Source organism: Dermacentor andersoni, chromosome 3 (genome assembly GCF_023375885.2).
Source record: "Dermacentor andersoni chromosome 3, qqDerAnde1_hic_scaffold, whole genome shotgun sequence".
NCBI classification, from domain to species: Eukaryota; Metazoa; Arthropoda; class Arachnida; order Ixodida; family Ixodidae; genus Dermacentor; species Dermacentor andersoni.
Genome location: NC_092816.1, coordinates 89,096,139 through 89,121,245, shown reverse-complemented (window position 1 = coordinate 89,121,245; position 25,107 = coordinate 89,096,139). Strand labels below are relative to the sequence as shown.

The 25,107-nt window shown below is 48.3% G+C and overlaps 1 protein-coding gene across 3 annotated transcripts in view; it reads right to left on the bottom strand.

Annotated features, from left to right (window-relative positions):
- LOC126525072 (beta-1,4-glucuronyltransferase 1-like) overlaps positions 1 to 25,107 on the bottom strand; it is a 123,702-nt gene that overhangs the window by 31,263 nt on the left and 67,332 nt on the right. The window contains exon 1 of one of the 3 annotated variants that reach the window (XM_050173133.3): positions 18,161 to 19,055. The exons of 1 other annotated variant lie outside the window; for it this stretch is intronic. The gene's annotated coding sequence lies outside the window, so the exon portion shown is untranslated. Of the gene's footprint in view, positions 1 to 7,470; positions 7,550 to 18,160; positions 19,056 to 25,107 lie in introns of those variants that run through there. One more of the 3 variants, XM_050173134.3, reaches the window with a different exon arrangement.

Here is a 25,107-nt window from a genome sequence, read left to right as displayed (position 1 = left end):
TATGCACACGCCAGTAGACAAAAGCTTTTTTTTTTCTTCACCGCGTGTAAAGGTTGGCGTCGCTACTGGCCATTCTGACCCCTGCGTGGCGGCGGGCAGGGGAACACATTTTTCACTGGCACTCGCTGCAGTGGCGCTGCCTGTTTGCTTCTGAACAGCAGTGCACGAGGCGGCCTGCCGCTGACCACGGGGTCGCGGGTTGGATTACCGACTGCGGCGGCCACATTGCAAACGAGTACGTCTTCTTAGATTTAACCGCACGTTAAGGAACGCCACTTGGTCGAGGTTACTCTGCAGCCTCACTCCACATGCGGCGCCCTTCGTAAATCACTGTGCATTTTCGGGCAGTTCAGCTCCGCAATTTAGATTACTTACATCCAACTCGAAAGCGAGATGCGCGTTTGTGGCTTAGCCGCGCTCTAAGTACGCTCTCGCCCGAAATGCCATGCCTCTGTGAAAGAACACTGCCGCCACCCCCTCCTTCCTTCCCGCTACCACACACACAGGCAGCCGCAGGAAGAGCACTTCGCCTTCTATAGTTTCGTTTTCTCGATCTTGTTTAAATACTTCCGGCAGTGCGTGCCTTGGAGGTCACCTTCGCCCGGATGCCGCAGCTGTATGCATTCTCGGCTGTAACTAGCAAGATCGGTGCAGGTTGCAACATGCCTTTGCTGCGCACCGTAATTCTAGCTCGCGCAGCAATGAAAGCGTCAAAGAAAAAAAAAAATGAAACGAAAAGCAACTGCCTAGCGTACCGAGACCGGCGCTGCCCGAGTTAGTATACGTGCCTCAATTTTCGCCGAATGTATATAGAGCGGAATGAATACACAATTCCGCTCGGTAGACGCGTGCTTCATGGGCGAATTTTTCACTGCGCCTGAGTAGCCAATATATATTCACCACTCGCTGGTAAATTTCGCCCAAAGAAACGAAAGGACGAAAAAGAGAGAAATAAATAAATGAAAAAAAAAATATAGTTGCAGAAATAAACACGAGCGTGGCGCGCTCGAGCGCGGCGCCGACTTCCGCTGTCGTGCTCGATTGAATCACGCTCGAAACGCACGGCTGCGTATGCTACGTATACACACGCCTACGCGCACAATGCCCGCGAAAACGGCGAATCATATGGCGCTAGGAAGGAAAAGAAACGAGATGAAATAAAGTGGCAAATATGCCAGTATATCATGCTCGTGCGTATAACGCCCCCCAAGCGCTTTTCCGTGAAAGCGTTGAAAGCGAATCCTTGTCTGGCTTCCACCTATTTTCCACCGCCCTCCTCCCAACACACACTTTAGTTTCTTTCCTTCTGTTCCCCTCTCACTTCGGCGTTTCCTTTTTTTTCCAGAGCAACAAAAAAAAAAAGAACTGAATAAGTAGAGAGACAGACATATGGACAGATATAAAGAAAGACGGAGGCTGATGTGCCGAAACACCAGCATAGCTATTCACCAAGCCGGCATGCCTTTCCTTCGTAGTTTGCGTAGTCGACGCCTTTTATCTTCCGCTCGAAGGCAACGTCCTTGACATATTTCAGTACTATACTAGTGAGAAATTGTGCAATAGACACCTACGTCGAACACCAATACATCTATAATTGTATAAATCTAGATTAATTTTTTTTTTTCGCATTAAGCGCTGTTGGTGACGACTGGGGGCCGAGGGTCATGCTGTTCCATGTTTTCAGGCGCCGTTAGTCTTGCAGGACCGCGCCTGGTATTTTCTCCGCTCGTGTAATTCACTAACGTAAATTTTTTTGAGCGAGCTGTCGCCCCTAGCAAACTAGCGTGTTTGTGAACAGTTTCAAGATTGAGCCAGTATATAGTTCGGTGTCTTCTAGAAACCATAGAGTTTGATAAAAATATTACTAGGGGAAACCGTGGCACTGCGATCGCACAGCCGCTGTGGGCATGACGGTTAGTAAACGGATTTGTCTGATGGTCGAGATCGTGACTTCAGACGCGCTTGCGGCTTTTGTTTACTACTCTGGATCTGCGCGCCTTTGTGGTCCGGAACTTCGAAGCAAGCCTATATTTCTAACCGTAGGAGGCAATAGGACAAGGCGCACTTGCAGAATTTTCGGCGAGCTGCTGCACTTATAACGCAATATTTCGGTGAAAATGATCCTTTGCAAAAGTCACAACACTGTTTGGAGGCAAAAGGAAGAAGTTTAGGCTAATCCATGTACTAACTTAATGAGCAGCATTGAAAAAAAAAAACATATTTTGGCAGATCCGCCGAGTTTCAACAAGTATTAAAGAGCAAACGTCGTGAAAATACTTTATCTTAATGACACGCTCATTTACGGCCCTTAGCTGGCTTCTAATGCCGCGTTACAACAATGTTCTTGGTGCTGACCAAGACATTACTATAACGCTGCCCGAAGTACCGAATGAGCGCCTTAAATGAGTATATATATATATACGGTACTATATGGAAGTAAAGCCTTCTCGGCGTTGCTAACAGGAACTCGCCGAACCTCGATGGGTCGTTTGATCATTTATTTATTTTCATTTTCTTCTTTTTGAAAATGATGCTCACTGAGTTACGTTTTGCGGAGAAGCTCAATAAATTGCCGAAGGAGCAACGTCCGAAATTTCTGCGCCTGACAGATCTTGTGTCCCGAAAATTTATGCGAACTGTATGTATAGCCCACTGGCGAGCACAATGGAAATGGCTGGCGTTCTTATGAGTAGTGCGGATGTTCCTAATGAACCTCAGAACGCCGACGAGGAATACGAGCGGTGTTAGTTATCCATGGTACAAGAGAAAGACTCGTCGGCCAATGCTGTTAACGACAAAATGGGCATATGTCTCCGACTAGATGACGACAGGTCGGTAGTTCGGCTCACGCAGGCGTGTTCAAGCGCTCGAGGCCCTCAGGCGCTTAACCTCACCGATAACGGTACTTTTTATCACCAGACAGCGATTTAGCTATTCGAAGGGGCTGGCATCAACGTTTCTCATGAGTTTCAATGTTTGTTACTCCGCACATACGCTACGGTCTTGCGAACGTACCATTAGATAGCGTCCGACCAGTGGCATGCTGCGCGCGCTTACCCCAACTGTTGGCAACAGAGAGGGCGCGGCGCGTCTTTCAACTCTGCGGCAAGCGAATCGCGAAAAGGCAGAACTGGAACGAGCGTGCTATAGCTCTCGTATAGTCAGGTACAAAGGACCTGCTAGGTCTTGCTTTTCTGACTAATAAACTTCTACAATATTGCAGCCTTATGGCCTTCGACCTAACGGAAAGAAACCACCGTCGGCTGCCCAGTGATAGATGTAGGTACAGGTCCATAGCGAGAAGGCGTAAATGGCGGTTCTCCTACCCCAGGGCAGGGTAGCAAACCGAGAACTCCGCTCTGGCTAGCGTCCTTGCCTTGCTTCTATCTGTCTCTCACTCGCGCACTAAGATAGCCAAACTCAGTAAGGCAAATCTACCTATCAGCAACGTGTAATAGCGCGCCTGTTTTATTTGATATATACTTTCTTGCAATGCCTTTCATTCTTTCTTTTACAAATTTCTTTTTATTGTTGTTTACGAAGCTATCGGATAACGAGGACTTCTAAAACTGAGCCATTCTCCTCTCTCTCCCCCAGACAACAGTGGTAAGGACACTGAAGCCAGAACAATGACAACATAATGTATAGTGATCACCTGCAGGGCTGTAATTTCCTTAGTCGACGCAGTTTGCGCGTTGCTTAAAGGTATCATGTGTGTAGCTGTTTTCAAGAATAACGCGACTCGAAGAGCACGTATGCACCCTTAATTGTTCCTACAAGAGCAGCAGAGCATTAGTGTCCTCAGATTTTCACTCTTTCCCACGTAGGATCGCAACGCTACGCATCGGTGCGTCGGCCCTGTTTTTAAAACATGGAATGTTTCCGAGCAGCGATACGTAGACAATTTCGCTGTTTCTGCAACCTTCACTACATTGCACGGTTCCCTTGCAACGTGAGTGACGGCGGGAAGTCACGTTTCGGCCGTAGCGTTTCTTACAAAATTCATCATCATCATCATCATCATCATCATCATCATCATCATCATAATCATCAGCCTGGTTACGCCCACTGCAGGGCAAAATTGCAAAATTAACCAGAGGCAACTCTGAGGCTAGTGTCTACGGGAGGTGCAGGCAAACTGCACCTCCCGTAGACACTAGTCACGGGTCACGAAGCCGCTTCAAACGGCTTCGTGACTTAGGAAATTGATTGTTTCCAGCAAAGCATTGCTTTGTGAATGCAGCGACTCGCAATGATTATGAATGCGCGCAGAGACTCGTGGCATTCGTGCATTTATAGGTATGATTTCTTGGAAATTTAGAAGTAGTTACGAAGCTTAATAAATAACGCCGCCAGAAGGTCCGAAGCCGCAAGTACGTAAAGTAGACAAATACGTGTACATACCTGTCATTCTACGGTACACTGCTGAACGGTCGTGCGCCGAAATTCCCTCTAATGCCGTTTTTGCAAATAACTCTGCGCGTTTCGACAGCGAGCGGCAATCGCGACCGAGTCCGCAGGGATGTACCGCACGCACCATCGCATCGTGCGATTCGCTGCACGTAAAAAATGTTGATATTTTGCTTGCATGTGTAGTGCGCCGTCCTTGTCGTTCGTTCTCGTCCACGTCGCATCGTTATAGTAACAGTGACTGTATCGAACCATCTAGCCTGTACTTTCCGAGATTTCGCTTCGCTATAGAGGTATACGCACTTGCGTGAGTAGACTGCATGCTACGGCGTTGTTTTCAACGGTACAGGCCGGAAGGTGTGTGGTATACGGGCGATCTTTTTGTGCTTATACGGTCTTTTTTTTTTTACTTCGGGCCACTGGCGATGCGGTGAAACGCGGGACAGGCAAGCAAGAGCTACGTGCAGGCAGCCGCCGCAGCGTGCGGAAACATGTGGGAGGAGGGTTTTATCGGAAACATTCTGGCAGTCTGGCGGTGGCGCGTGCCCTCCATTGTTCTGGCTGCGCGGTCGTATCCGCTGCCCCAGCTCGTCAATCATGCATCACCGAAGAAGGGCACGACCCGTACACCGACAGCAGTGGCGCTGCTCCACGTTGTTACAGCCTACTTTTCTTTTGCACTGCACCCCACTCCTCTCTCTCTCTCTCTCTCTCTCTCTCTCTCTCTCTCTCTCTCTCTCTCTCTCTCTCTCTCTCTTTGTGTTTGCAGTTCATCGAATCCCGGCGCTGCGAGCAACTGCTGACGGTTGCTGCAGTGACGCCGTGACCAAATAAAGTAGTGCTGCAGTGGAACGCGAATATAAGGAAATCGAATAAAGCGAATTATTCTCGAATGCCGAACACGCGAAAGTCATGCAGCGACCGTTACTCACGTAAAACAACTTCCACGTATCGAACTAGACACTCGCTGTACCGGACTCGAGGCGTGGGCTGCGAGCGCAATAGAGCCATAACGGGTAGTGTGACCTGTAGCAGGTCTACACAATCCCGCCGTATACAAGAAACGCCATTACAGTGACGTTGAGTGACAGTTCAAGGCTCAGGCGAATGTATACTATCGATACTACACGTAGTTTTGCGTTGAAAAAGTGGATTTTATTCTTGCTTTTTTTCCCTAACTGGAGATAACAAATTTGTCTATAACGAGCGCATCACAAAAGTTCACCTAAGTTCGTTATAGGCGAGTTTGCGTATATTGAATTACTTGTATATCAAAAAACAAAAATTTTCCCACTTATTCGTCATCACCCGGTTCGACTGTATATAGACGTCACTGCAGATTTGGAACGCTTGTCAACACTACCGCACCAGTAGCGTTCACAAGCGTTCCACGTCGCATTCGATTCGGCCTGCACTTCGTTGCGATTCAGAGCTCGTGCAGCATGCACTGGCCCAGCACCTCCTGCGCGAGCATGGCGCAGTACGCATATCACGCAAGAGCAGGAGATGTTCTGCACTCGTCGTGCACGCAGTCTGCACCGCGTGAAACGAATGACGACGTGCAGACGACGCCATATTGCACAGTGCCGCCTCCTAGTTCAGCAAGTGCAGGCGAATTGCATGGAGAGACTTCTGCTCTTCGAATCGAATGGATTTTTCAATCAATGTTATCTTTCTTTCTAGCGGCGTCATGTAACTTAAGTCATAAAGCTCAACGGTAACAAAAGGAAGAACGAAACTGTGACACAAGTGTGCACCACGCGCCAAGCGATTATGTCAGGTAGTTGTGCCAAGGCTTTCCGTGTCTTCTCGAGGCCGGGATGTGACGACGTGCAACGAGCTAAAATTAAGGTACGCGTTTGCAAGTCGTTTTCGCTCGTTTTCCAGTCAGACCGAAGCTTGGGCAACTCACTTTCGACACGCTGGTTTGCGAAGCGCTAACGTCTTTACGAATCGAGCGTGAGCCGCTCTCGGCAGCTTGAGCCGAAGTCCTCCTCGTCCCTTGCCATTCCGCTGGTTTCCGCTCGAAAACAACCGTGACCCTGTTACCGTCGTCGTCGCGCGCACGACGTTTTTCTTTTCGTTTCTAAAGAGACACTAAAGGAGGAAAAAAAATAGTTGAGCTGTAATAGTGATTTATGCCTCTGAAATACCAAGAAAGCGTCCTTTTACCTTAAGAGAAGGCTCGATAAGACAGAAAAAAAACGCAATATCATAAAGATGGATGACGACGCCGCATCAAAGTTTCCGCCCCAGCGCATCTGTGACGTCACGGACTTTGACGGCGTCTTCTAGGGCTTTGTAGATTGTCCATTGACAAAGAAGTACCACGCTGCTAAAGGAAGTATAGGATGAGCTTTGCAAGTTTTTGGAACATTTACTGTTCGGGCAACGTCTCAAATACGAGAAATCACACTGGAGTACACGACTTGCCACTGACGTACCGCGAGATACGGTAGTTTGGCTTTCCCTTCTTATACAAGTAATCAACCCTTAAGTACAAAATTAACGAAACATAGTTTTGAAAGAATGCTCTTGCAGTTTAAGATAATGTAATGTTCCTCTTTAGTGTTCCTTTGAGTACCTCTGCAGTAGAATTCGAAAGGGAATGCTCGTTTATTTGATGCTTCATTTATGCAGGGAGGAAGAAGAACGGTAAGAATACTTGTAAAGCTCAAGTGATCCATTCCTCTAATTCAAAGACGTAGAAAGTTGTCAATGCTGTTGAAGTACAAGGAACTAGAACAATAAGAAACACAACAGACGATATGCTAAATTGTGTAAACAGGCTTTCTCACGCATAAGCTGCACCAAGCAAGACGGCCTCAGCTTCCGATACTACAGCTCAGTGAAGCATATTGAAACCTTGGACAGTGAGATGAACGGTGGGAGGTAAGTATAAGCGAGGCCGATACACACACACACACACACGCCGACACCTTATTGCAGTTCTAGACGGAGGTCCGCTATACTCGTTAGAGCAAATCATATATACTGAGAAGAGCACTTGCGAATCTTGCGTATCGTCTATTGTAGAATGCTTCAAGTTTCGCCACTTACCTCGTATTTTACGCGAGATAACCGCGTGATTGAGACTAAGGTTGCCTAGAAATACTGCGCAGTGGTCGTGGCTCTGGATACAACCTCCATCGCCGCTTGGGTTCGATGGCATAGCAGAAGACTGCGACGCAATTGTCCACGTGTAATAAATCACGGCATTGTTCTTCGCTATCTCTCTCTCTTGTCACTGCGGCTCGATTTATCACTCTGATGACGTCCGTCGTTATTGTTCAGCTGAGCAAAATCAGTTTGCGCAGTAGCTGCATTTCGTTGCATTCATGGCGACAGGAAATAGACGCCTCGCACTAACGGGCTGGACGAAGCGTACACACCTCATTTCTTACACAGCGTGGACACTATATAGCTGGCCTGACGGAATGAACTTCCTAAACTATTAAGCGTTGTATTGCACACGGTTGTTTATTATTATTATTATTATTATTATTATTATTATTATTCGATCGTAGCAACCTGAGAGGGCAGTCTAATTTTGTTCCTAGTTCCGCTTGACATGAATTTACAAATTGAATTGTTCCTTTTAAGCTAATTATGCATCATCGTTGTCTACAGACGCCCAACCAATGTCCGCGTTCGCGTTCCGTTTACCTGGTTTAAGCGAGTGCGGATGCTCAACTCCAAATTAAGCAGCTTGCTTAAATATATAGCAGGCATGGAGTGGGGCCCGTCAGAGAGATCATTGCTTCAGCTGTACGAATCGCTTTTCGTAGGCTTCCCTACGATACAGTTTACCGATTATTACAAACATCCGCCCTTCCTGCCTACGTGCACTTGACAGCTTTGTACCGCCTATCGACGTTTATCTCTCATGTGAGCCTTTAAGCGTATATCTATTGACCCGCCATGAACGTCCCCTTCTATCGACGAATTGCATTCTACGTCTAGACAGCGCTTCCTTGTAATCTCTTTCGCATCACGAGAGTTGCCTTTCCTTAGGCTTTACTACGGCAAAGCAGCGGCCGTACCAGCGTGGACTTTGTCAAGACCTGTGGCGAACCTACCCTTTCCCAGAGTCAAGAAAAAATCACCTATACCCTCACGTGCACTGAAACAGCTTACTTTATCCCATATATCTGAAGAATATTCCGCTTACATACATATATTTACTGACGCGCGATGTCAACAACCACCTCAACCGTGGCATTCGTAATACCGAATATTAACGCGCATAAGCGCTTCCTTTTTGAACACCAAACTACATCAACGGCCGCAGAGATTGTTGCCGTGCAGGAGGCAATTCGTTATATCTCGATGGAGCCACATCAGGCTTGAACTATATTTTTTAGATTCCAAGCCAGTACTTCAAGTGGTCGATCCTGCACTGAGACAAGGACCTCACTATGTCCGTGCTCAAGAAGTGATCGAATCACACAATGTCGCCCTAAGAGCTGGCCATTGCATAAGGTTTCAGTGGATTCCGGGACACTGTGGCTTACATGGAAATCAGCTCGCCGACGTGGAGGCAAGGATGGCCCACATTAATGCCTACCAGTACCCATTCCAATTTCACGACCACACACTAATACTCTAGTGTATAGACTCCTTCGCGATAATAACGCAGTATATTGGGCTTCGCTAGGTCATCATAATCGCAGCCTTCACGAACGCGACCAGAGATGAAAATACGGATACCATCCACCATTAAAAGGTACAATGTAAGCTAGCTTCACAGATTACGATTAGGTGTGACTTTCACCCGGCGCTACCTGCATTTCATCGGCCGGGCCGACAGTCGAACTGAGAAGAATGCGGTATTCCTGAGACGACAAAACAACTCTTGTGCATCTTCTCGCGATATTATGTACAGAGAAAATCGCTGACAGACATCTTGTTGAAATTTGTCGTTGCACCATTGACTGAGAAGATTCTATTGGGACCTTCGCCTGATCCTCGTCATCGACCTGATAGTCTGAAGGCTCTCAGCAAATTTTTGTATGAGAGCGGACGGGACAAGAGACTTTGAAGAGTCTTGGAGCATGCAAGTTTTTCACCACCATCTTCATCCTCACAATCAACGTCTCCTCTATTCTACCCATCTACACTCTTTCCCCTCCCTCCTACGCCGAGTAGCAGGTCAGAACATTGATTCAGGCTGACCTCTCGGCTTTCCTAACACACACACACACACACACACACACACACACACACACACACACACACACACACACACACACACACACACACACACACACACACACACACACACACACACACACACACACACACACACACACACACACACACACACACACACACACACACACACACACACACACACACACACACACACACACACACACACACACACACACACACACACACACACACACACACACACACACACACACACACACACACACACACACACACACACACACACACACACACACACACACACACACACACACACACACACACACACACACACACACACACACACACACACACACACACACACACACACACACACACACACACACACACACACACACACACACACACACACACACACACACACACACACACACACACACACACACACACACACACACACACACACACACACACACACACACACACACACACACACACACACACACACACACACACACACACACACACACACACACACACACACACACACACACACACACACACACACACACACACACACACATTATCACGTGGTAGTGACGGTTAAGAAGGCAGCAATACTGTTATTAACGAAACGAGCGTTTTATTGGGCGAACTTGTGCCCTCAAAAACAGGATACACTCAAAGAACAACGGTAGCGGCGAACACGATCGGCGGTCGTCGAAATCTGATCAGCGGGTCAAGTGCGTCGGCTTTTATAGATCAGTCGTCGAATGTTCCAGAGTAATCGCTGGGACCCGCATGCCATCCACTAAGTCCTACGCCATTCGCGTCGCGCATACATGCAATCAGATTATTACACAAGGTTCGACGACAACAGACAGCGGATGGAACCATCGATAACATTCCAGAAGCTTGCGACACATGCAAGCGCGTCCTGCGCTGTGCGATAACATTTGTTAGGCGGCTAAACGTGTCGACCGCCCGATAAAGACAAGTACACGTGTCAATATATATATATATATATATATATATATATATATATATATATATATATATATCTCCGGTACAGCAAGTTTTCTTACACCTATGCATGGATACTGCACATAAGCATCTGCAGTCGGCCACGAAAGTTTACGGGACGCAAATTCCAAGACAAATGTGAACTTTTGTTCCGTCAAAGCGTGCTACTTCCGTGTCTCGCAATATTTCATCGCTGGCTGTGTTAGGAATCGCACGTGCGAAAGGCGGACCACTCCGGAAACGTCGCTATCAGCAGCGCGAGAAACTCTCGCACGCCTCCTCCCAACACGACGAGTGCCACTTGCGATGGCAGGGACCTTCGTACGAAGCTCGAGTGGCGTGTTTCGCATGAGCGTCGCAGAAAGGCCTGGCTGGCGGGCCAGGGTATGATGAGGACGTTGTCTGGCTATTTCAATATTCGCGCCCTTTCACTGCTAGGTATTGCGATGACGCAGCGTTGGAACGGGTAGGTCCCGAATGCGGACTTGATGCAGCTCATGGGGAAAAAAAAAATATGAGGAATTCGCGGCACGAATTGAGTGAACCGGGAAAGCTAAGTAGCTACTGCAGGAGGAAAGAACCAAACGCCTTTCTGGGTTCATGTACTGACACGCGCACTCGGCAGCTGCAGACTAATTCCCTTCTATTGTTCCGCTAACTTAATTAGCGACGAAAGAAATTCCCCTCTACTGGACAATGCAAAGAATGCAAATGCTAAGGGCAACGCCGGGAGCGCCCCGTCGAGTCAGAATTATTCCGTTCAATGTTTCGTGAAAACAGCAGCACGCTCAAGGACGGGCCAACGCATACAAGAATGCTGAGCCCTGAAGAGTTTGAATGAGCAGGTGCCGTCAAGAACTTGACCTTGAACTGGAAGGCTCAGCCACGCTCCCCCCTTGTACCCCCCTCGCACACACACACACACACACACACACACACACACACACACACACACACACACACACACACACACACACACACACACACACACACACACACACACAACGCGCGCGCGCGCGTGTGCGTGCGCGTAGTGATGATCGAACTTTTAAATAGTTGTTCTAATCGTCAAGACATCAATTAGGCGGTTGTAGAGAACTGTGAAGACACGTCAAAAAATTAGGTGTTTTCAGCAAAGTGTACATCGCGTGCTTACTTTTTCCAGCATATTGAGAAAGCCCGCGAACTATTAATAAAAACGAAGCCACGTGATTACGCATCCGCGCGCAAGATGTAGCAGCGCCATCAAAAAAAAAAAAAAAAAGCAAGCTGTTCACCTCAGGCTCGCCCGTTTAGGGCAGCGCATTTCCTCGGTCTTGACAATACGCAGTAATCGCCGGAAGCTGCTTCCGCGTCGTGGAAAACACGCGTGCTGCTATCGTCGCCCCTCGGCCTCGTAACAGATGAACAGCTTGCTTCCCCATTGAAACTGTTTGATGGCGCTGCTATACCGTGCGCACGGGTGCGCAGTCACGTGGTATTTTTCATGCGTCGCCGTGTGTATCTACTGGCTGGAAAAAAAAATAAACACGCCATGCGAAGTTTGCTGAAAACGAATCCGTTTCGACCTGCCTTGCTATAACGATTAAAAAAGTTAGAAAAATTGCTTCTTTTTCTTTAATTATGGGGTTTTACGTGCCAAAACCACTTTCTGATTATGAGGCACGCCGTAGTGGAGGACTCCGGAAATTTCGACCACCTGGGGTTCTTTAACGTGCACCTACATCTAAGTACACGTGTGTTTTCGCATTTCGCCCCCGTCGAAATGCGGCCGCCGTGGCCGGGATGAAATTGCTTCTAAATAAACATTTAGACGTCAGAGACTAAAAGAATTGCTGGCGGTTTCTCAATACGACTCCAAACACCATGGACTTGGTCTTATTCGCGTATAAAGTGATTCGGGTTCCTTTTGTGTGTGTGTGTGTGTGTGTGTGTAATTCGGTGCATGATACTCGGGGCGCCTTGGATATTTCACGGATTTCACTCTATGAAGTTCCTGAGCTTCTCTCTCTTCGTAAGCCGCAGGTGTGGACAGGCGGGCCGGCCCATACGTCTATAATGAAGGAGTTTGCCATTTGTAGTCGCCACTTTCGCACGCCTTTAAAGCTGTACATAGACAGCTGGGCAAAAATTGACGCAGAAACCCCACTGGAGTCGTGGAAGCGTGCGTAAGCATACCCCCAAATTAAAGTTGGCTCACCCGCACGTTTTACTTGGCCCACGCCCAAATTTTAAGTTGGCCCACCCCCACATTTAAGTTGGCCCACTCCCAGATTTCAGTTGGCCTATTCACAAATTTCAAGTTGGCCCACCCCTACTACAGGCTTCCCCGTGCACTTTCTATATAGAGCCCCATGTATCCCTATGGGTATGCATAAATATGATAATGTGGGAATTCCCTCTGATCATATTTTTTTTTTCTTTTTGGTTTCAATTGATCCTGATCACTTATAAAGCTACCAATCATGTACAGTTACACTATTATAAAGATTAAATGTCTTCGCGAATTACGCATTTTCGTGCAGATACAATGCATTACACTTTTCGCGTGACGTACACATTTTGCTGAGGTACTCACCAAAGAATGATTACGCATTAAAAGCGCGCGGGAAAGTATAGTCTGCATTGCTCTGCCAAGCCTGCAGTGGGAGGCGTTAACCGAAGTTTCAACAAGGCCACATGGTCTATCGTTCACGCATGTGCGATGTGCGTGTGTGCGTGCGCGTGCTTAAAAATGTGTAAAAGAAATCAGACAGCTGACGGACTAAAGTCGCCGCGGGCTCTACACACAACGGCCGGTCGTTGCGTGCACTTGTTACTTCTAACTGCTGACCTTCTTTTTTTCTTTTCTTTTTTTTTTTGCCTTCCAGCGCACTGGAACCACAGAATTCCATTACGCGTAGCAAATTTTGCGCAACTCAATGCCGCACATAGCGGAAGGCTCTGGCACAGCGACGTCGTATGCAGGGCGTCCGTTATCGGCAATCCGCGAATGGGACAATTTGCAGGGAGTCGCGCGGCCCTCGTCGCGCGTCTAGCTGCTTCCGTTCTATGCTAAACCTCTCTTGACTATACTGGGCAGTTAGCGGTGTTGTCAAGCCAAAATATCATGGCTTTCAGTTGACGTCGCGGATCCAGCTTTTCACCATGCCGGTGCACCAGCATGGCGGCTATGAGATGACGACATTGCAAGCCATCTGGTCGCCCGCCGTGGTTGCTCAGTGGCTATGGTGTTGGGCTGCTGAGCACGAGGTCGCGGGCTCGAATCCCGGCCACGGCGGCCGCATTTCGATGGGGGCGAAATGCGAAAACACCCGTGTACTTAGATTTAGGTGCAGGTTAAAGATCCCCAGGTGGTCGAAATTTCCGGGGTTCTCCACTACGGCGTGCGTCATAATCAGAAAGTGGTTTTGGCACGTTAAACCCCATAATTTTTTTCTTAAAAGCCATCTGGTCGATCTTCCGTTGCTACCTCTGCGGTTTTCGACCGGAAGCGCCGGTTTTCCGAACATGTGGTCGGTTAAAATATTCTGACCGACACGCATACAGTAAGATTTGAGAGCGCGCTAGTTCGTATTCCGTAGCTAACAAACTTGAACCGCGAAGGAGAAAACAGTGAGGACAGCTAGGACGGACACGGACAAGCGCTTATCCGTGCCCGTCCATGTTGTCGCTGTTTATTAGTTACGTTTATTAGTTACGCATACAATATTTGCCAGTTTCCCGGATTCGCTGCACGAACCTAAATCACGTCACCAAAAGCTCCCTCGCCGAATATATAGGCGGCGCGGTTTGGAAGACAAAGCTAATTAACGGAATTAGGTTTTTGAAGTTTAGCGCACAAAGTTCGGAGAAGGCGCAGCAATGAACGCTCACTCAAGTACCGCATTTCCTATATATCGCACACTGGCGATGGCCGCATATTCAAATGAACCGCTTCGGGCGAACAACTATCTGAACTCTGTCACTGATTGACTGATGTCAGCCAAGATCCTCCACAACACTGTCCCGCTTTAACGTCGCAAAACTTATAACTCCAGTCTGCACTTTAATGCGAACATGGGTGGGTTGACAAATTAACAACGACATCTTCTGCGTCTTCCTGCGCGGCGCTATTTTCCGTGAGCCGTGGCAGCGCGAGTTTTGATGAGAAGGAAAAGCCCTTTCGGCTGCTTGGTGTCGGCGAGGCAAGCAGAGAGATGAAGAAGCAAGCATCGAGAAATGAGGAAGGCTGAGTAATTGGCGTACATTGTACAATAGGCTACACCTTTTATTTTACGGAGTATAAGGGTGATTTAAACACTCTGACCGGATGTAAAGGAAAATATACTATATATAAGTCGTTTGCTTCACGGCAATGTGGCACTTGCCATCATATCCGCACAAAGGGACAGCATCTGTCCGTCTGCGAAATCACGGCGACGGAACAATTGGCTTAATTAACACGTTCAAAAAATAATTGTGGCGTGCGCACACGCCCGAGAGGTACTATAGCTATATCTGCATCGCAGAGGGTGCGAGATCTACGAAAAAGCGAAATATTTCCCGCGCCTGAACGGGCAACTTGAAATTCAGGTACGCGACCTGCACGTAATACGGCACACGGCCAACACTGTGTTGCACTGTTTTACTGGCTGCTAGCAAGAACGGGGCTTGTAATTCGCCATTCTTTCGTGAAAACCACACCCCGAAATCTTTTGAATGTAATCGTCAATTATACAGTTGACATTTTTTTATATATAATAGCGCAGTGGGCGGCGCAGCTATACTTCAGGTGTTGATGAGGGCACTGCGTATAAAACCGAAAGGACTACCGGAAATGTCCTGTTCGAACTGCAAGAACGCCGCAAACAGAGCGATACAGAAGGGCTCAATACCCTGGACCCTGCATAAACAGAGCGGAGTGATTGATACACACTCTTTGGTACTGATATTTCAGAAAGGAAAGAGACAGGCATACTGCTCGAGAATATCCACTCTTCATTCTGGCTCAGGCGTCAGTGTTAGCATCTTTGGGGAGGCAGTAACTTTAGAAGCACCAGAGAATATAACAATTTAAAAAAAGTGTGCGAGCTGGTCACATGCGATTGACAACTCGTGTAAAAGTAGGAATAAAGTAGAGCTAGTAGCAACAATGCAGGACACAACATAATTTTTGGAAAACGACGCGTTTCTTGCCCGCACAAGCTCTCGCCTACGTTCCAACTTCCCCTTAGTAATTACTATAGATAAATTAATACAGAATAAATTCGAAAGGAAAAATGTTGGCGGTAGTGAGTTTCGAGCCTACGACCCCACGTTCAGTAGCCGAGTGTCTTACCCAGTGGGCAAAACCAGCTCTTTTTTTCTTTCTTTTTGGCACTTTAACAATGGTGATGTCAATTCGCGACCTACACGTGATCGCTTCATTCAAGCTGCAATACGGTTCAGGGATGTCCATCGGGCACTCCCTGAACAGCCAACATGGATTTACATGCTAGATAAACTGGCAGCATAGAAAAAAATGTTAATATGTCGTGCCAGCAAAATCCTTGTTGACATGTTTTATCTTTTGTGTATTGTTTGTGTATAACAAAGCTGGCAACAAAGAAAAAAGAACTGCTCATTTGTCCAAGCGTCCCAGCGCGCTCGCTCGCCTGCGAGGAGTTCGTAGCTCGAAGGACCGCAGAGTGGCGTCCAATTGGACATTAAGGCTTTCATATTAACAACTCATACGACGTGCTTAGATGTCCTCGGTTGTTTTTTTTTTTTATCCGAGGTATACGCCACATGAAAGTAGACGTTTTGTGACGCGGGCGTTGAAATACACTTCGTATACAAATGGGCCGCCTTCCCGGCGGGTCTGTCGTCTTTTCACTCCATCCGTCAGTTCCAATGACGCCAAGGCCTGCAGTGACGCTGTTATCGCATCATAAAGACGACATCCGTCGGTTTTATTTATGCCTAAGTAACAGCGTTATTCATGTACACGTGGGAGATAGGAGTTGCCTTATTGCGCACGTCTCGTCGGCAGTGATTGCACGGTAACTATATCTAAGCACCGCAGCTTTGATAAATGCCAAGTCAGCGGATGTTTCTTGATTTCTTTGTTCTTTCGTTTCGTTTTCTTTTTGTTGAGGAGGAAGCGTTAACAGATGACGAAAACCGCGGAAATTGTTTCACTCTAGCAAATACATCAACCGAATTCAGTTGGGTGAAGTTGGGTTAAGCTGGATTGCGTTTGGTCAGCTTAGGTCACAGTCTCGGTCCATGGTAAATGGCTTAACTGATTTCAGTTAGGCAATGTCGAATTAGATAGGGTTATGCTTGGTGAGCTTATGTTAGGTTAAGTTGGGTTAGAGGGGGGTGAAGATGAGCATATGATATAGCGAAGACGACGACAGTGATTACCAATACTAACACTTTCCCTTTGTATACGACAGTGGCTCTGCCATGCTAATACGGGGCGACACCAGCAACTCTCTCTCTCTCTCTCTCTCTCTTAAACTCCTCTTGTGTAAGATGCTGTAGTTCTGAAGACCTTTTCTTGATATCGCAAAACTCCGAGCTTGTGGTATCCTGCTACCTCCTACACGGATGTGGTGCGATAGCTGCAACTGAAGAGGCGCCTGTTCGAAATAATACGCAAGACTTCTCAGTTGTAATTCAAGCATTTTGACGTACGTTACCCGAACATGGAAGACACATGAAGCATGCAGCAAGCTGGAAACTGAGATGAAACTGAAGTAACAAAAGTACATTAACGCTCAGTGATAAAACTACCAAGTAAGGCGCGAATACGGGAGTACACAGCTATAGAGTGTCCACAGTTAGGCGGACAATGCATTTCTTCTACAGCAGTGGATTCCATAGATCAGATTTCACATCAAGGCTCTTACAAGTTCACCCTACAACTTATGTGCGTACGCGTCATATCAGCCACACTTTTCTAACATGGTAGAAGAAAAAGTTGGCTTCATATCGGCCCCAGCTCTCGTTCAATGCCTTATTTTATGTTAACTGTACATTATTTCGGAATTGCTGTTCTGACATGACAATACCAGCATCCGTGATTCTCCTTCCGCGCTGCTATAGCCGAGCGTTCTCCTTATATGTAAAGAAATTGTTTAACTATACTTATAACTAAACTAGAGGCGTGAGGCAAGGTTGGTTTAGTACCAGATGCAGGGCCGAACAACGCTATACTAGACATGACTGAAAGATTATACAGCATGAACCGACGATACGCGTAATGCAGCTCCAAGAGGTACTGCCAAGCTAAGAAAAGCAGGAAACAACCGGTGCGATCTCATAACGGCTTGGAAAACTAACCGCTCGCTTTCTTTAATGTGATTGGTGAGAATCGCGTTATTTCTGAAGAAATCACGGTTCTGACCAATCTCGCGAGGCCATGCGTCGCTTTCCGAACCGTTATAACATCGCGCTCCAGCAGACGCAAGCACAGTGTCACCTGTTCCTGTCGTCTGCAAAGACTGTTGCTTTCCTCTATCGTGTCCTGTGCAAGTAACGCCACCCTCTTTGCAGAAACCGTATCTAAAATGCACAACGGACTTACGAAGGCACGTTCGCGGCGCCGAGTGATGAGCAGGCCGGATTGGGACGAGGAAGCGCGCGCTGAGTGGAGCCGGCGTCTTTCCGAGTATCCTGTCCGTGAACGGCGGGCGAGTAGTCAAGCGGCCACTTCCCTCCGTTGTTGCGGGTCGGCTAAATCCGAGACGCCACGGAGCCACGTGGTCGCCGTTCCCCGCGGCGCATGCCCGCGGCGGCTCTCGTCTCCGCCAAGTGACAGCCGACCCGAGAAGCAACCGAGAGGGCGACTCGAGCGGGAGCCGCGCCGGCGCGCAGCGCAGCTCCGTTCACCGCTGCGACTGACTCACACGCACAACGGGGAACAGCACCACGACGGCATCCGCCGCAGACGCAGCACCACCACGGGGCCCTGCCCGGCCGCGGCGGCAGCGGCGGTGTGGGAAAGGCTGCCCGTCACTTTCTCGCTTTCCGCAGCCGGCCTCCCGCATCGTCGAAACAGGCGCCATCCATTTATCTCTCTTTCTGGAGACTAAGGAAAGCAGGCAGGCTAGCTCGTTGACGATCACTTCCTAACAGCCGCCGCTGCGACTCGGTGACAAGTGTCGCGCTTCTGCTCTTCGTTGAGGGTCGGGGGGTGCGAGTGGGAGACGTTCGGGCGTCGACTGCTATCGCTTGTCGTCCGCTACTGCAGCGTCGCTTTCCCGAGCTTCCAGACGGCTGACGATTTCGCCAGTTCCTGTGGCCGGGTTCGGGCAGTACCGCACGCGAAGTCACGCGCGACGCCCCTCCTCCCTTCTCTCTCTTTCCCCTTTAGCTGCCTCTGACAACTTTCTGTCTTTCACATCTTGGCCTTGACCAAGCCGTCGTACGCACGCACGCACGCACGATGTTGCGAGCGACCGGAGGGTCTAAGCACCGAGACGTCACCCCTGCACTGCCCACCGCAGCACCATGTCGCCTGTCACGGATGAAATGCCGAGCCAACCGACGCGAAGCGAAGGCAGCGGCGGCTATGGAGGGCGGATGTGTGACGGAAACCTTTCTTCCGGCTCCGCCGTGCCGATATGTCTGCTGCTGCTGCGTCGGCCCCGTCGTCCGTGCGTGCGTGCCGCTGTTTGTTCGCACTTTGGAGTGCAGTCGTGGCGGAGCCCCAAAAGCGAACCTCTCTCGACTTGGCTCGCGTTCAAAAATCGAAACACGGCAGCACCGTTTTTAGCGGTAGGCGCCGTCGCTTTTGGTAGATTCGTGCATGCACTCAGCAACACGCATGCGAGTGAGCGTAATGTACAAGCCGTGTTCGCATGGTCGCGGCCAGACGCATAAAGCACGCGGGGAAGCAAATCTGTGCGAACGTGGACAGCTAGCGGCTCGGGGGAGAATGGCGGCAGTCTTCCTGCATGCCGGCGTCCATTCGGAGTGTTCATCACGCGGCTAAAAGCCTGTGGGTGTCCAGCGGTACAGGAAAACGATAATGATTTACGTAAAGGCTGTGACACTCCACCAGAAATAATAAGAGCTACGTTTTGTGTGGCACGAGTACTCGTATATCTCGCTATCTCTCGCAATTGTGTGCGCCGATAGTTCGTGTTGATGAGGACTGCTAGAATTACGTGGCCGCGCCGGCACGTGGCCGCGCCGCATCACGAAGGGTATTAAGTAGAGAGAGAGAGAGAGAGAGAGGTATATACGCATCTCTTCCTTATATCATCATCATCATCATCATTCATCAGCCCTTCCCTCCCCGTCCCTTTCACCCAATGTAGAGTAGCAGGCCAGAGCAAGTTATAGCTCAGGCCGACTTTCTGCCTTTCTGTAAATAAATTTATCTCTCCAGAGAGAGAGAGAGAGAGAGAGAGAGAGAGAGAGAGGGGGTGAAAGAAAGAGACAAGGCAGGGATGTTAACCTGAAATGTTAACTAGTTGGCTGACCATTTGGTAGCCCTGAATGTTATCTCATCGACCATGTTATAACGCATGACCTTCGTGGCCATATATAGAAACGTGGGATGACGGCCCCCCTTCGCTCCCATTGGAGGGTCGAAAAGTACAATAAAACGCAATAGTGTACCCACCAATCGTCGACTTTATCGTCGACGTAGCGCGCCCCGACGGCAAGTGGATTGTATCCTTCCTGCTGGAACGGCTTGGAATTGAGTGCTGCACAGACGTCAATGTGCCGACCGCGCGTCACCGGTCGTGTGTAGACTTAACTTTTGGCAAGAACGTGTCTAGCGAAGCAGTGCAACCCATCGCGGTGTACCACACCGACCACAAAGCAAACGGTCACTGTGGCGACGAATAAGACAAAATAAAGACGATAACAACCACGAGGTTACGCGTATGTGTCTTTATTCAATCAATATAGCAATAACCATATAGATCAATATCGTTGTCAGTATAGTCATCCCAATATAGCTTCGCTGGTTATCATTCTTCTTAGAGTAGATGGGCGCTAAATTTTTTGAATAAGTTCAGGTGAAATTAAAACGGATTGCAAATTGGATTTAAAGTGCCCACTGTTACAGGTATAAATAATCAATTATCTAAGTATTAAATAAAAGATAATTATGTTACCTCAATATGATATAAGTTACGTCTTGCTCTTCTTCCTTCTCTTTTTTTCTTATTTATGCGTTATTCCGCTCGTTGTTGTGAAAGCTAAGTCATGTGGATGCACAGAAGCATATTGGGTGCTACAGGCATCCGGTTTATACAGTAAACCGATTCACAGCCTTAAAGATTTTTGAGGATGCAAATCGACCTATATATCGCACCCTTATGCCTTTAAGGGTGTAAGGCTGTAAGTTATAGACAAAAATTACTATTACTAACGCTCTTACACTCTAATATAACACGCTACCATCCATGCTAATAAGTGACCCCAAAACGTTTTGGCGTGTCGCAAACCTAAATGATTATAATTTCAGAAGCCTTGTTGACAGTACAGGGTATATGTCATCCTTTCGAACCTGTGCGCAGACGTTCTTAATGAAGTTCTTGCAACTAATTTCTCTGCAACATCGACTATCTCACGATCGGGTGCGCAGTACTGTGACTATACCTTCCGATGTCTCCTATTATCATTGACCCTATATTGGCGTAGAAAATGTGATTACTACGGTAAAAGTTTAATCTGCTGGTTGCGACTCAATTAATCCGTAATTTTCAAAAAGTACCAGTGCAATTCTTTAATTACATTAACACAAATATTTCAGTAGTGCCTGGACGATGTTTCTATCCCTGACAATTGGAAGATAAGGAAGGTGATTTCACTTCATAAAGCAGGTAACAAAACACTCCCCCTTTAATTATCGGCCCATTTCACTCGCTAGGATCCCATGCAAGCTACTGGAACATATTCTGTTTTCAAATGCTGTCAAGTCTCTCGATCTAATTCTTTTTTGTTTTTTCTCACAACATGGCTTTCGGAAAAACTTGTTCATGTGAGACTCGGCTCATAATATTCGCGCATTAACTGAACGTCACCCTTGATCATGGCTTCTTGGCAGACTGCATTTTCTTTTAGACTCTTCGAAGGCGTTTGACAGGATGTGCCATGAGTTATTACATTTCAAATTAAGTTCACTTAAGCTCGATTCAAAACTCGTCACCTGACTTGAATGCTCTCTGCTAAACCTTTCCCAAATTGTTTTTCTAACAAGAACTCCCCACTAAGCCCTGTGAACTCTGACGTACCGCTAGGTTCCGTGCTTGGCCCGCTACTCTTTCTCACCTATATTAACACCTATTCACCTATTAACACCTATTCACCCAAATACACCTATTCGCTGATGACTGCGTAGTTCTTTCGGGAAATATCTCACCCTAATGACACAAATTGTGTTCAAACCGACCTTGACGCAATTGCTAATTGGGGCAAAAAAAAAAATGGTCCATGGAATTGAACATCAAGAAATATAAATTCCTGCGCGCAAGAAGATCCAGCCACGAGCTATAAACTTGCTACCTTAATAACGTGCCTTTGGACGCAATAGATTCTTGCAAATACCGCGGCTTTCACATAACGAAGGACCTAACTTGGGCCGCTCGCATTACTTACGTAACTAAAAACGCAAAACGAAACGACAACTTCGATACATTCACCAAAGCTATGCGTAAATACCTCTAAAACTTGGAGGTTCGCGTTATATAACATTATTTCGCTCAAAACTCGAATACGACGCCACAGTCTGGGACACTGGTCACGGGGTTAGTTAGTACACTTCGTATATGTTGTGAATCAGCATGCGCCGCTGACACGTGTTTGTTTTGTTAGATTTACCGGCCTTGCCTCTTGTGAATCGGCAGTGGCTGCGGCTGACGTCACAAGATAAAGACTATAAAAGCTACCTAACCTTTAATAAAGTGTTCGTTCCTTGCCAACTGCATCTCGAGTTACTTCAGTGGCGACGAGGCTGCCCACCACCGGGCCGTGCCTGTTCCATGGCGGCCCACGCCGGACCACCGGGTTTCGACGAAACGGAAGACAGTTGGGACGCCTACCAGGTGCGTCTGCAGTCCTACTTTGAAGCTTACGATATCGTCGACTCGAAGAAGCGACGAGCCCTGCTAACGGCAGCCTTAAGCACGGCAACAGTCGGCATAATAACGGTACGGTGCGCGCCGGCGAAGATTCAAGACCTCACCTATGAGAAGCTGCTTGAACTGCTGGCAGAGCACTTTGCGCCACAGGGCAACGAAATAGCGGAGTCTTACAAGTTCTTCACCAGATGCCAGCGTCCCGACGAGTCAACGAAGGACTTCATTGTGGAAATTCGAAAGAAGGCCTGCAGTTGCAACTTTGGCGAGGCACGGGACAGGATGCTACGAGACAAACTTGTTTGTGGTCTACGTGATACCGGCGTTCGTCGGAAGCTTTTGGCCAGACCTTCGCTGACGCTGAAAGAAGCGGAAGATATAGCGTTAGCAGCAGAGATGGCAGCTCTCAACGTTGATCACATGGAGAGGACACAGGATTATGGCGACGTCCATGCCGTGAGGAGCAAGGTGCAAGGTAAACCGTATTACCACAAGACTCATCCGCGCGCTTCTCGACCAAGCGAAGACGTCGTTTGCCCGTGCTGTGGTAGCACTAAGCACAAGGCAGCAAAGTGCAAGTTTCGCCGGGCGGAGTGTTTTCGCTGCCGACGTCAAGGGCACCTAGCTAAGATGTGTGTATGGAAACAAGGGGTGGCTCTTTGTGAGGAGCATTCTTCAGAGAGCGACGGCAACGAACTTTGTCTACTGAGTTTGTACACTACGTCGGTAAACTTGGTCAAGCCTGTGGTTCGCACCCTCTGCTGGAGCGGAATTCCGCTGACAATGCAAGTGGACACCGGATCGCCTGTCTCCATCATTACGTGGAAAACATACTGCAAGCATCGGCATGCCTGGCCTGCGCTCCGCGAGACGTCCTTGCAGTTGTCCTGCTTTCTTGGCAAGCTGCCCGTGAGGGGTCAGCTGAAACTTCCGGTCTCGTACGCGGGAAAGGCCCTAGATGCAACTCTAACCGTACTGCAATGCGATGGCCCGAACTTGTGCGGGCGAGATGTCATCAGCGCATTTGAGCGTAGCGGAAGGTCCGTCTTCAGCATTCTCGGCGAGGAAACCTCCGGTGAGCAAAATGTCCCTGACAGTACTTTGGTTAGCGCACTCTTAGAGGAGTTCGGCGATTTGTTTACGCCAGGTCTAGGGCTAATTGATGGCCCCGCAGTCCATTTGCGGTTGCGGGAAAATGCGATGCCGCGGTTCTGCAAAGCACGTTCTGTGCCGTATGCAATGCGGGAGCAAGTGTCAAATGAAATAGACAGACTTGTTAAGCATGGCATTCTCTCGCCTGTCGACAGTGCAGAGTGGGCCACGCCTTTGGTTCCCGTTATCAAAAAGAATGGTTCCATTCGGTTGTGTGGCGATTTTAAGGTGACCGCAAATGCTGCATGTGTCACGGAGCAGTACCCATTGCCAAAAATAAGGGATATCTTTGCAAACCTAAATGGTGGTGAAGTATTCAGCACCATCGACTTGAAGGATGCTTACAGTCAGTTGCCGCTTGACGAGGAAACGAAGAAGATATTGGTCGTTAACACTCCGAAAGGCCTGTTTTGCTTTAATAGGCTTCCTTTTGGTGTAGCCTCTGCTCCTGCGATTTTTCAGAGACGTATGGACGGCATCCTGCAAGGCATTCCGGGCATTCAAGTGTACCTGGACGATGTGGTAGTCGCGGAGAAACGCGGCAACTGCGAGACGCTGCGTGAAGTTTTCAGACGTTTCCGGCAACACGGTGTCAAGCTGAATCCGCAGAAATGCAAGTTCCGACAAGCAGAAGTTGAATTTCTGGGACATCGTATAAATACGAACGGATTGTTACCTAAGATGGACAACATTGCTGCAATAATGAAAATGCCGAAGCCAACCGGTGTTGCGGAACTACGGGCGTTTTTGGGCTTCGTGACCTACTACCACTCATTTCTGGGAAACTTGGCTACTGTTCTAGAGCCACTGCATGAACTGCTAAGAAAGAACACACGCTGGCAGTGGGGAGCGAGACAAGATAACGCATTCCGAGCAACAAAGCGGCTGCTAGAGGAAGCTAAGTTCTTGGCGCACTACGATCCAAGTAAGCCGCTTATCTTGGAAACCGATGCGTCGTCGTGCGGCGTCGGCGCAGTGCTATATCACAAAATAAATGGGCAAGATCGACCAATTGGGTTCCGGTCGCGAACGCTTTCAGCTGCTGAGCGTAATTACGCGCAAATTGAAAGAGAGGCATTGGCAGTTGTCTTCGGGGTTACAAAGTTCCGGGAATATCTGCTCGGGAATCATTTCACGCTTGTTACAGATCACAAACCTCTTCTGAGCCTTTTCAGCCCCGACAAGCCCGTTCCCGCCATGGCCGCTGCCCGGATTCAGCGTTGGTCCCTCTTGCTAAGCGCCTACAACTACAAAATTCAGTTCAAGCCAGGAAAGACGTTGA